Source organism: Cnephaeus nilssonii (assembly GCF_951640355.1).
Source record: "Cnephaeus nilssonii genome assembly, chromosome: X".
NCBI lineage: Eukaryota > Metazoa > Chordata > Mammalia > Chiroptera > Vespertilionidae > Cnephaeus > Cnephaeus nilssonii.
In genome coordinates, this window is record NC_137071.1 from 115,506,685 (window position 1) to 115,520,266 (window position 13,582).

At 41.2% G+C, this 13,582-nt stretch overlaps 1 protein-coding gene across 3 annotated transcripts in view; it reads left to right on the forward strand.

Annotated features, from left to right (window-relative positions):
* The window catches only part of TENM1 (teneurin transmembrane protein 1), a gene marked incomplete at its 5' end in the record, with an annotated part of 652,563 nt that overhangs the window by 481,876 nt on the left and 157,105 nt on the right, over window positions 1–13,582 (forward strand). The window lies entirely within an intron of this gene.

Below are 13,582 nucleotides of genomic sequence, written 5' to 3' on the forward strand. Positions count from 1 at the left end.
TCAGTTGCATCCTAGTGGATGGTATTAGTCCCCAATAAAAACTCAGACAAGAGGTCATATTGAAACCAGTGACAATATAAGGAAATTAAAACTCACTTTAGACCTACACAGAGAAGAAAAAGGGCAGGGGGAAACATGTGCATGCAAATTTAAAATACTGAGTGTTCTTCCCACAGATTGTGTACTATAGCTGTTATTGAAACATAAATCTTATTCATTATTTTTATTATTGTGACATTCTGACCTTTTAGGTCTCTGGCAGAACCCAAAACCCAAATGCCAGTGCATCACAATAAAGGCCCTTTCTTCCAGGGGATCTAGTCAAAGCTTGCCTTTTGCCAAGAGACTTGGTCATTCCCATTGTGAGGCACTTCTTCCAACTTGACAACAACTCTGGGGTAACTTTTGAATAGGCTACAGTAAAAGTAATTATTTAGTTAGTGGAGATTTATTTCTTGTACACCAGATGAACAAAGGGAACAAAAAAGCAGCCATTATTCCCATTTCCATATGTAAGGTAATGTTAAGTCATCAACTCTGTGGCTTTCTCCATTCATAGAGAAGTCAGTCCAAAAGGAAATAACAACCTCCATGATGTGGTGCCATATTAAAAGACTCACTGAACTCAAGTACAGTGATAAAGTCAGGACCTGAGAGAGACAGGAGACAAGTCATTGTAACCCAGAGCAGGGTGTTTGAGCAATAAACTTAGAAAAGTGAGAAAAACTTCAACCCCTGCCATTCAGCTTCATGCTTCAGTGGTTCTCAGCAGCTGCTCACCAAGTGAACAAACCTATTACTTGCAGTGGTTAATGCCCTCCTGGGTTGATGAGTTTTCCTCATTCTTTTGTAAAATGTTCCAAGTTATCATTTGGCTCTGCAAGTCACATTTGAATTCAGAATGACAGGTCTCCTCCATCCAGTGGTCTCAGTTATTACAGACACATCTAATCTGTCAGAAAAGGTATGGGCCTTTTCCAAGGGAAATAGTTGAGGACACACAATCTAACTATATTTCATCTAAAAATCAGCACATGCAGTGTTACTCTAGGTAAAATAATAAATCCAACTCTAATCACATATATAATCATTGTCACAAGCTCTTACATGTACATAGTACATAGAGTTTGCAGAGCACTCAAACATACATTATTTTCTAACATCACAATATATCTGTGAAGTAGGTATCTGTATTGGTGTGTTTTATATATGAGGAAACTAAGGTTCAGAGAGATTAAATAACTTGCCCAACACCACACAGCCAGTGAGTTTGGATTGTAACAACTCTTGTAACCTTTTTGTTATACTACAGCTGCCCAATTTCAACTTGTCCTTAAATAAACCTGGTGACTTAGATCAAATGTATACTAGACAAATGGCATCTGTGTCGACACAAGAAACATAAAAACCAAGTGATGTTTAAAATCCCAGTTCAATCTAATACATTTTAATGACATTATTTATAAACTTCAAACCTGTGCTAATGAACTTCCTCTTGGTATAGGAACACAATTGAATGACTGGTAAAGTGGGTCTTTTATTGAGCACTTAATATGTGTCAGGTCTTGTACTAAGTTTTTTTTTAACTTCTTTATTGATTAAGGTATTACATATGTGTCCTTATTCCCCCTTTACACCCCCCAATCCCCCCATTCATGCCCTTACCCCCCCCCTGTTGTCTGTGTCCATTGATTAGGCTTATATGCATGCATATAAATCCTTTGGTTGATCTCTCCCCCTTACCCCCACCCTCCCCTACCTTCCCTGAGGTTTGAGGTTCTGATCGATGTTTCTCTTCCTCTGGATCTGTTTTTGTACTGAGTTTTAACGTGTGTTATCTCATTGAATCGTACAAAAGCCCTATATGGTAGACACTGTTATTATCCCCACATGTCAGGTGAGAAAATAAGAACTGAGATGTCAATTATGTCTTTTGCCCCAGGTTACAACCAATGAGTGTCATAGTCACCATTTGAACCCAAGCAGACTGATACTTAGAGCTGATTCTAAACCACTAGGCTGAGCCACTTTGGCTACTTAGAAGGCTAGCTGATGACCTTGAAAGGACTTATGGCCCTTATTCACCCCTAACTGTGGAATGGCTCTCCTCAAACTGCTGTAGAACACTTATGTGCCATAATCAGGTGAACCACTCTGCGTTTTTGCTTTTGCCATGTAATTGAAAGATAGCTGGGTAGGCAGATGAAGAAAGCAGTGCCAAGGGGCTCATTTGCCTACTGGCAAAACATGACCCACGCAGATCACTCGCGGCTGAGTGTTGCCACCATTAGAAGGCTTTGGAGCTAAACACAGTGGCAAGGACACAAAAAGGTTAAATAACTGTTCAGCCTTGTGCATCCAAGTGAGACTAGACTTTCTTGTTCTGAATTTGCTGCATTGGCATGTGAAGCACATGGAATGTGTGCCCCTGCGCCCCATGATGGTTCATTGTAACTGTGAACATGCACCCTGCCCACAGTGGAGTCTCTAACGAGCCCAACTCAATTACCGGTTTTGCTAAATACATTTTACCCTGTAGCCTTTCTTTTTTTCAGTCTCATCCAAACATGACTACAAAGTAAACCACATATTCTGCATGCTCTGTATGACTTATTACTTTTTAATAATGTAAATAGGTGAACAGAAGCATTATTGATCTTCAGTGTCTAAGCATTTAATCACCATTAATAATGTAAAAGGTTTTTATAAATATGTAAAAACAAGAGTACATTAAACTAAGTGACAGCACTAATTTGCAAAGCCAGACATTTCACTCGCCATCACTAATGGAGAAGTGCGTTTAAAAAACAAAATCTTACCAGGGTTACTGCAACCGCTGACAGCAAGGTCTGGCCAAACTCATTTGTCTGTTTTGTATCCATGAGAGGCTGATATCCACATCAATCCATGTCAAGTGTCTACATCAGAGATTGCTTAATATCAGCCCACAGATGTATTTCGTTTGGCCCAACATTTAGAATTAGGAAATCTAATAGAAAAAATGGAATGTCTTGCTTATCTAGAAAATTTACAAAGTTTGACATCTCTGGGCCCATAGACATGGCATAGGTGCTCTGAGCTGAGAGCAAGCTCCCCTCTGGATTGGATGGGATATGCCTCTCTAGCTCACCATTCACTGTCTTGACACCTGGCTCACTTTCCTCACTTTCAGTGTCATGCCTGGCCCTGATGGCATTTGAGTTTGTAACCTCTGGACTACAGAGCTTCTATAGTATTCCTTGGAAAGACCTCTAGTATTTATTTGTTTGTTTTCTTTCTGGTCTATTTCCCTGAGAGTCTTTAAAAATCCAACCTTAACTTTTTACTGAATTTTTGAAACTTTACTACATTGGTTTAAAAAGAGAAAAAAGTTATCACTGAACATGAACTAGAAAATACATCAATGAAACTATATTTCCCCTTTTAGTTTACTGGGATGCTTGTGTACACCTCGTGAATAAGTTGCTGTACACTCTGCCTCACATCTTACACTAATAAGCTCCCCCAGGGCAGTGGATTTTAACCTATAGCATCTTCCATCCCATCAGTCATGACTTCACATAATCCAGGTCCCACCATAATAAAAGCAAAATGTTCACTTTCTATGAGCAGGATGTGTATGTTGAGAAATAGTTGACTATTATGTTTATCGCTTAGAATAAGTTTTAAGAATAATTTAAAAATCTGAACATTTACAGCAATGCTGCTGGGTGCAATCATGGCAGCCTCCTGTGCCCACTCCTGGTAGAATGCCTACCCTTAGTTGAAAAGTTCTAGAGTTGGGACCAGACTCACTATAGCACTAAACACATAACAGCACTCTTAATATGATACACAACAAAGAGGATAAGCAGGATGCTAGGTTTCTTCTACCTAGTTCCTATTAAGCTGCTGTATTTCACTTTCTTACACCACACTGGGATGTAAAATATTAGCTCTGAATTGTTTTAACTGTGATAATCTTGAATTCTGTGAGGACAAGAACCAAGTCTGATTTGTTCTCTCCTTGTTTTGATTACCTATCACTGTGTAGCAAACTAAAGCATAATAGAGTAAGACAATTTTCATTATTGTATTTTATGATTCTACTAGAGGCCCAGTGCATGATTGAATCATGCACGTGTAGGGTCCCCTACATGCTTTCGCTTTCCATCACGGGGGAGCTGGGTGCCTGTCCGCTGGTGCACCAGGCCTTTCAGAAGGCTCCGGCACGGCGAAGGCTTCTGAAAGGCCTGGTGCCTGAGTGGACAGGCACCCAGCTCCCATGCTTTTGCTTTCGATCGCGGGGGAGCTGGGTGCCTGTACACTGGTGCACCAGGCCTTTCAGAAGCCTCCACCCCACCGGAGGCTTCTGAAAGGCCTGGTGCCTGAGCGGACAGGCACCCAGCTCCCCTGCTTTTGATGGTCCACGGTGGGACGTGAGCTCGCTGCCCCAGAGGCCCCTTCTGTGCTGCAGCACAGCCATGGCGCAGACGCTGAGCTCGAGCTGCCGCTGGCGACGCGAGCTCAGCATCCCACCGGCCCAATCGGCCACCCCGGCCACCCCGAGTCCTGCCCCCCTGTGCCTCCTGGCCAATCGTGGGCATAGCAAAGGTACAGTCGATTTGCATATTTGTCTATTATTAGGTAGGATGGGTCAGAAATTCAGATAGGGTATAGCCAGAATGGCTTGTCTTTTCTCCATGACATTTGGGCTCTCAGCTGGGATAACTCATATAGCTGGGGGTGGGAGTGGGAGTGGGGGCTGGAACAGATGAACAGCAGCCATGAATCTCTCTTTCCACACAAAACCTTCTTATTTGGGCTTCATATTAACAGGACAGCCTGCCTTGGGCTTGTTAGAGCTTTTACACTGTGGATCAGGGCTCTAAGAGGGAGTGTTCCAAGAGACAGGAAATGGAAGATGCAAGTCTCTTAAGGCCTGAGTCCAGAAGTTTTAAGAGTCATAGTTGTGCTATATATTGTTAGTCAAAGCAGTCACAGAGCTTCCACAGATTCAAAGGAAGGGACCTAAATCCCACCTCTTGATGACAGAAGTATCAAAGGATTTCTGGCCGTCTTTAATCTACCATGCTACTGTATCCCCAGATCCTTAAACAGTACCTGGCAAAAAGCAGGTGAAAAAAAGGAATGAGTGAGTGAGTGGCTTAGTTGTAGTGATATTGAGGTACTCTTCTCATATTTGCTAAGGAAAGAATCATTTTGGTTGCCTAGAACATAAAGATTATATTAGGACATCAAATAAGTCAATTTCAAAATGTACAACCAGACTAAAGGTAAGATTACTGTTCTCCAGTCTAGCTGGCATGGCTCAGTGGTTGAGCATCAACTTAGGATCCAGGAGATCACAGTTCAATTCCCAGTCAGGGCACTTGCCTGGGTTGTAGGCTAGATCCCCAGTAGGGAGCATGCAGGAGGCAGCCGATCAATGATTCTCTCCCATCATTGATGTTTCTCTCTCTTCCTCTCCCTTCCTCTCTGAAAGCAATAAAAATATAAGAAAAATAAATTTTAAAAGATTACTGTTCCCCAAATAGTATAGGAACAAATTCCTAAAAGATGAAGTGATTATACAACATTAAGAAAGTATTCTTTTTTTTTAATTTATGAGGCATGTCATCACTGTCAGAGCCTGCCCATAATTGACATCATTTATAACTTTGTATAAGCATCAATAATCCTCTCTGCCTTCAGTGAGCTAGATAATCAAAATTTAGAACTGAGAAAAAATTATAAAATAAAGAGCGATATCAGGAAATCAATAGGCAGACTGCTGTTAACTGGCTCACTTTGGTATGTGTCATTATTTTGTCTCATTAAAAAAAAAAAAAAACAAGTGCCCAAACAAATTTGGGCCCTGCAAACACCTTCAGCATGGAAATCTTGGCAAACTCTGCTTATCCAAGCCTTCACCCTCCTTTATTACACTCCACTCAATAATAAAATCTTGAGTTACTCTCCTGATTATTCATGATACCTGGTAACAGCCATAATTACTTACCACAACTTGTTTAATAAAACATGCTTTTCTGCATTTAGTTGAGCTGGAAATTTATACCATTTTAAATCTTGTGAATAGCAAAACGAGTTATTGAATCAGACTGGGGTTATGGGGAAGGTTGCAAGAAGATGGTTATTGCTGCAGAAGCTACTGATCTTTTCTTTACTTTATTTTTATTGTTGACACTATTACACATGTCCCCATCTCCCTCCCCTTTGCCCACACCCACCAAGCCCTGCTGCTGATCCTGAATGCAGAGACTACCATTCAGAATGATCATACTAGACAGATACTAATTACTGTTTTTAAAAAATATGTATTTTATTAAAATGTTAGTATTTTCAGAGTAACCGAGGAGTTTAACTCCCTCTAAAAGAGATATAAAAATCCTATTCTATCCCTAATCCTATCTAATAAAAGAGTAATATGCAAAGTAACCATCACTCTGCTTCACCCACAAGCCAAACCCACCAGCCAAGCAGGAGCAAGTATGCAAATTAACCCAACCAAGATGGCTGCAGCCACGGAGCAAGCAGAAGGCTTGGGTTTCCCCGGCAATGGAGGAAGCCAAGCTTTCCGCACACCCCGGCTGGCCCAGGCCTCCACTCAAGGCTACAAAGTTTCAATTATAGAAGATAAATAAATCCCAACAAAAATGGTGGCAGCCACAGAGCTGGAGAGAGCAGAAGGCTTGAGTTGCCACTGGCAATGGACGAAGCCAAGCTTCTGCAGCCCTGGCCTGCCTTGGACTCGGCTCAAGGCTACAAAGTTTCAATTACAGAAGATAAATAAATCCCAACAAAAATGGCTGCAGCCACGGAGTAAGCAGGAGGCTTGGCTCCGCTCCAGGCTACAAAGTTTCAATTATAGAAGATAAATAAATCCCAAATATCAGGGCCTCCGCTTGGGTCACTGGAGGGCATGGCCAGCCTGCAAACCATCACAGGCCCCTTGCCCAAGCCGCCTCACACCCCAAGGGAACCCCCACCCTGATCCGGGACACCCTTCAGGGCAAACCAGCTGGCACCCACCCGTGCACCAGGCCTCTATCCTATCTAATAAAAGAGTAATATGCAGATTGACTGTCACTCCAACACAAGATGGCTGCCCCCATGTGGACACAAGATGGCCGCCACAAGATGGCCAGCAGGGGAGGGCAGTTGGGAGGGACCAGGCCTGCAAGAGAGGGCAGTTGGGGGCGATCAAGCCTGCAGGGGAGGGCAGTTAAGGGTGACCAGGCCGACAGAGGAGGGAAGTTGGGGGTGACTGGGCCTGCAGGGAAGGGCAGTTAGGGGCAAACAGGCTGGCAGGGGAGTGGCTAGGGGGTGATCAGGCTGGCAGGCAGAAGCAGTTAGGGGCAATCAGGTAGGTAGGCAGGCGAGCAGTTGGGAGCCAGCAGTCCTGGATTGTGAGAGGGATGTCCGACTGCCCGTTTAGGATTGGGCCTAAACGGGCAGTCGGACATCCCTCTCACAATCCAGGACTGCCGGGATCGGGCCTAAACGGGCAGTCGGACATGCCTCGAGGGGTCCCAGATTGGAGAGGGTGCAGACTGGGCTGAGGTACACACTAGAGGCCCGGTGCATAAAATTTGTGCACCGGGCCTCTAGTGTAATATAATATCCTGATATCAACTCATTTTTTATAAAGTGATGAGGATATGTATTCACTTATTTATTCAACAAATAGTTCTTAAGTACCCATTTTGTGCCAGGAACTGTGCAGGTGGGGGTAAACAAAAGAAACAGAGTCCCCATATTCACAGAACTCCCCTTACATCTAGTGGAGGAGAGTCAAAACATCAAGTAAATACATAAATAACAAAATTAATTACCAATTGCAATAAATTCTGTGAATTATGGAACATCAGGTTTCTAAGGGAGCTTAGAGTTAATCAGCTAAGGGGTCTCAAGTTCAACTGCTCTGATGAAGGCAGTCAGGCAACCTAAATGACTGTCAGACAAGAGGTATTCCAGCAAATGAGACAAAGTCATTGAACAATTACAGAAGTGAGACTGACCTGCACATTCTCAGCAGTAACTCAGAGATGGGACTAATTGACTCAGGTGAGCATGGAGTGCTGCTAAAATTGACACACACAGGAGACTATTGATGACTTTCAAAAAAAGTACAAAGCTTATTTAGACAGGGAGGAGCATAACTGTTTGCAAGAAGTTTCACCCTTTGACATTTGGGGCTATACATAATTTTTTCTACAATTTAAAATGTTTTTTTATTAAACAAATGAATTCAAAGGAAAAAAACATGATCATTTAAAAAAATTCCCATTTACCACAATGAAAAAAAATTTCTACTAATATTTCTTTGGCATCATTTATAATGATAGACCTGACAGTTTCTATCAAGATAATGCACATTGGAGAAGACTGATTTTTTCACTCTTGAGATTTATGAACATTCCAGTGTTTACTTGGTTCATTTATTCATTCAGTGATAGGCACTTCCCTAGGCTCTGGGCTCCAGTTGACAAAGTGCCTTCCCCATATAGTCTAATGAGGAAGACTGACGATAATGAAAAAGGCAAATGTCAGGTAGTTCTGTCAAGTGAGATAAAGAACACTTCAGCCATTGTGGCCCAGTGGTTGAGCGTCAAACCATGAACCAGGAGGTCACAATTAGATTCCTGGCCAGGACACATGCCTGGGTTGCAGGCTAGGTCTCCAGTAGGGAAGCTTGCAGGAAGAAGCTGATTGAGGTTTCTTTCTCTCATTGTTTCTATCTCTCTATCGCCCTCCCTTCCTCTCTATCTAAAATCAATTAATATATATATATATATATATATATATATATATATATATATATATATATACACACACACACACTTAGGGACAAAGAATGACCATTTTAGACAGAGTGGTCTAGGCAAGCCTCTCTGGGAGGTGACACTAGAGCAGAAACCTCATAGCATTCAATCTGGATGTTAGATGATCTTGGCATGACTGTCACCTGGACCCTTATGCAATAGATTGTCACACAAGCCGCAGCCTGGCAGTGACTTTTAGGTGCTCCCTGAATTAAGACACCACGACATTGTGTAAAATGGAAGGTGAGGCAAACCTTTCAAGGTATTACTACATTCTGATTACTGTACTAGATTTTACTGGTAAATGGATGGGGTGCCTGTCTTCCAGAACTGCATTGAAAAAACTTGAATACCTCAGACAAACTGAGCAACCTCTAAAAAGAGAAATCAGCAACAACCCTAGACCAGTGGTCGGAAAACCGCGGCTCGCGAGCCACATGCGGCTCTTTGGCCCCTTGAGTGTGGCTCGGCGTTAGAACCACTTCTTCAAAATAGACTCGCCCAGGCCAAAAACCGACTTCTGCGCGTGGGCCATGAAGTTTCAATCGCACTGTACGTGCGCGCCCGCACGTGGTATTTTGTGGAAGAGCCACACTCAAGGGGCCAAGAGCTGCATGTGGCTTGCGAGCCGCGGTTTGCCGACCACTGCCCTAGACTGTTAGTCATAAAAAGAAAAAGAAAACTAGCAGCCTTTCATCAATCAGTGTGAAACCTAAAAGAGGTCAGATATATAGAAACCACTTACTGATTTGGAATGATGAAAGAGAAGAGGTACTAAAAGCTTATATTTTAGAAATTTATAAGGAAACATAATGTTATTACAGTATTCAAGCATTCATGGAACTACCAGTTTCATCTGTGTACAGGTAACCCCCAGAAGGTCTATAACATAATCTTTGTAATTTTGCTGAAGTACAAATGTGAATCTGTATGCTTGTATTTTACTCTTTCCAAAATCGGTTAGTTAAGGACCTCCAAGTCTATATGCTTGTGGCAGATTTTTGTGTAATTTTCATCTAGGAATGTGGAATACATTATACCAGGTACATAACGAGGGATTGATAAACACACACTGCAACAATTGCTAAATACATAGAATAAAGTAAGGACTTGGGGAAGCTCTATCTAAGGCATCAGTGTCCATAAATCTATCTTGTGTTCACCTTTTTTCTAAAGGGATGCACTGCACATGACCTGCCCACATTCAGAAAATGAATCCAAGTGTGGCTTGGCTCAGCCATGTTTCCTTGTGATTCTATTTGTCTTCCCATGTTGCTTTGCCTGAGTAACTGCCTTTGCTTTTCATTTCTGCCGTTGTCCTAAGTGGGAAGTGAGATGGTTGCTACTTGCTCATAAAGCACTTTGATCTCATTTATATGAAAGGTGTTACGTGTGTGAAGATGGGATCTCCTAATTTTCAGACAATTGTTTTGTCTAATGCTAAAGTTCAGGAAGCACATGTTCAAGACACATTTGAAAAATTACAAAGTGCTGAAGGTTCTAAGATTTATAGTGCTGACTAGCTCCTGAAATCATCAGTCAATACTTAAAGGTACCAAAAAGAAAGAATGTGTGACTTTAGTAAGTTCTTTGCAGATGCTCTTAAGCAAAGAATAAAAAAAGAAATTAGAGCACAAATCTTCAAAAGCTGTTCAAGTGCTTATTTGTGATATTTTGAAACTCAGCTATTCTGAGATGCTTAATAATTGTGATGGGTAATACCGGTAGCTATCCACAGATTATCTCAGTGTGAACAAATATTGTCTAATATTTTATCAATCTTACTGCTCATTTAGGTTTAAAATACCAAAGGCTCAAATCCTGACCACCTACTTCTTAGCCATATTGTTTACTTGCAGTGTCTCTAGCTGGTTCTATCATCTAAATGCATCCCTAGAGAGGGCAGAATTAATTCATGTTTGGGGAAAAAGACTGAGTTGTAGTTCATCTCCCTCCACTATACACCCCGCACATAGAAAGTGCTCAGCAATTGGAAAATGTCTACAGGAAATTATGTCCTCTGGATAGCACCATCTTTGTAGGTGGGCACTTTCTTTTCATTTGTGGCCACATTTTTCACATCTTAAGAAAGATCTATTTACAGGTCAGGCCCCTTACGTTCCAGGTCAGCTCAAGAGCCCTCCACCACTCCACCAACTTCTTAGCTATGTTATCTTGATCAATTTTTTAACCTCTCTGAATCTGTTTCTCATTTTTAAAACAGGGCTAATAGTTGTACCTACTCAGGATTAGGTTGATATTAAATGAAATAAGATACAGAAATTGCCTGGCATAGCACCTGACTCATAAGTGCCTAATAAACTTTTACACAAATGTATACATATATATTATATATACTTAATAATTATTAGGGTACATAATTGAATATAATTTTAAAAGTGAGTTCAAAAGGCAATCTTTTTATTGGGTAACTTTTTTGTTATGGAGTCTTTGTGAGGTGATTGAGGATAAGACAGGGAAGAACTTTCCATAAGGCACAGATGACAACAAGAACAATTCGTTTCTTAGGAAAAGTCACAACGGTTATTACTAGCAAGCCAGAGCTAGAAGCAGTGTGGACAGAGCTAGGCCACCTTTTTTCCTCTGTGAAGGGAACAGTCATCCATGGCCAGGCTACAGCCAACAGCACAGACTTTCCCTACATTTAATGACTATCCCATTATTGGAAGGGCAGATTCACACAGAAGTGACAGGAAAGGTTAATGAGGCTAATAAATCCCCATAAGGCTGATTACAGAGATAAACCATCTGAGTAATGTGTAAAACAGGCAAAAACAAATTTAAAAAAGAAAGAACCAAAAAACTTGAGACTGTTTAAGAGTTGCAAAGGCTTATAGGACAAATATTTCAGGATTCAAATTCTGGACAAAAATAAACATGTGTCTAAATGAAACAAACTGGCACTTAGTCCTGAAAATGTGACTGTGTCGTCAGTTTTCTTATTGCTTCAAAACACTTGATCTTTTTCCCATTACTTTGGGGATCTCAGGCATCCAAAGCAAGCTTACTTTTGACAAGCAATTACCAGGGCAGATGGGAAAATAGCCACCCTACCTCAGGGTGAGTGCCCCCATTTTGTTTTACTTGAAACATCACTAGCCATGAGGAAAATAATTCTGCTTAAAAAGCTATCTGCATTTTCAATAGCACCACCTGTCCCAGAGCCCTAGAATGTTGATGGGTAATGCTCCCAGCTGCTTTTAATGTTACCCATTTGGTAGGTATTATTTATTTGGGCTAGTGACCGACTGAGTAGGATTAAATCAGCCTGCTCTATTTAAGTAAAAACTAATGAGATTTTATTGGGTTTGCATAAGAACATTCACTGCATTCGCATTTTCAGAACATTGAAAACAGGTTTATGCTATAACTTGAAATGTTTTCATGGTGCAGTAATAGCTTAGGTAGCGTATGTCAAAAAACCAGTATCTGTTGTGTGGAAGCCCCTCAAATATCTGAATGCGAGAATCCTTAAATGTATATAAATTATGAAATTTAAAATTGTCATTATATGGTAATATATAAAAGAATAATGGGGTTAGTGTTTATAAAGTAAGCATTTGAGGAGTACTATTCATTCATTCCTCTGAGTCACAGTGGTGCTATTTAATTCCCTGAAGTAGTCAATTATCAAACAAAACTCTTATGATGAGAAAGTCATAATACACAACCGAGAATGCTGGCTTCTAATAACTGAACTGTAAGACATCTGTCACACAGGATTCTCAAAGTAGTCTCTGAAACCCTTGAAGCAGTACTGTGAGGGTAGGTGGCAAATATCTTATAACTTCATACAAAAATATTTGAATGGAAATTCTCTGAGCACACAGTGTGTACACCAGACACTGGGAAGGATGCAGAGAGGAAAATCACACAGTCCTTGCCATAGACTATCTAATAGGGAGGACAGACAGATACAGAACTCTTACCCAAGACAGGCTATGCCTAGTGCAATAACACGGATATGAGCACTATCTAATGAGAATAATATGGGTGGGGAAGAAATTGACACTTATTTGGGACAGACAAATCAGGTTAAAACATTTTTCCATTTTATAATCACCGGAATTGAACAGACCCTACAGTTCATCTTTTAGTCCAACTGCCACTTTGTAATGACAGTTTCAACATGACTCTCCAAACTAGTTTTACAAACCATTTCCCAGAGTGTGTATGAAGAGTTAAAAAGTCATTCTTCACAGATTGCACAATGGTAAGACTGTGAACCAGTTGGTGACTTGTCTACCTTTATATGGTTTATGTCCCCTGCCTCCCTCCTCAGTTCATACATTTGAATTGACTAATTATGTACTGGTCTTGCTTTCCCTAAAGCAGTGGTTCCAAATTTTAGAAACACTGGGTTGCGGCAGCAGTCTGTTTTATCAAGCCTTCCAGGTGATCTGGTGCAGGATCAAGTTTGAGAACCAGTGGTCCATATGAGAGAAAGATAACCAGGAAGGACTGAGGACCAGCACCACAGTCCCAAAATTACACTCAAGAGAAGAGTCTTGATTCATCACATTTTGGCAGGGGATAAGAGGACAGCTTAAGCCCTTTGCCCCAACCACTCAGGTATATGCATTCTAATAGGGACCTGAAGCAGCAATGCTTTAGTCCAAATAGCACAATCTACAACTCGCTCTAAGAAGCCAGCAGGAGAAGATGTCAGGAGAACCATCAAACCACACCCCCTCTGCAACAGGTTTCTGTTCCTTGGAGACTTGAACCAACTTACA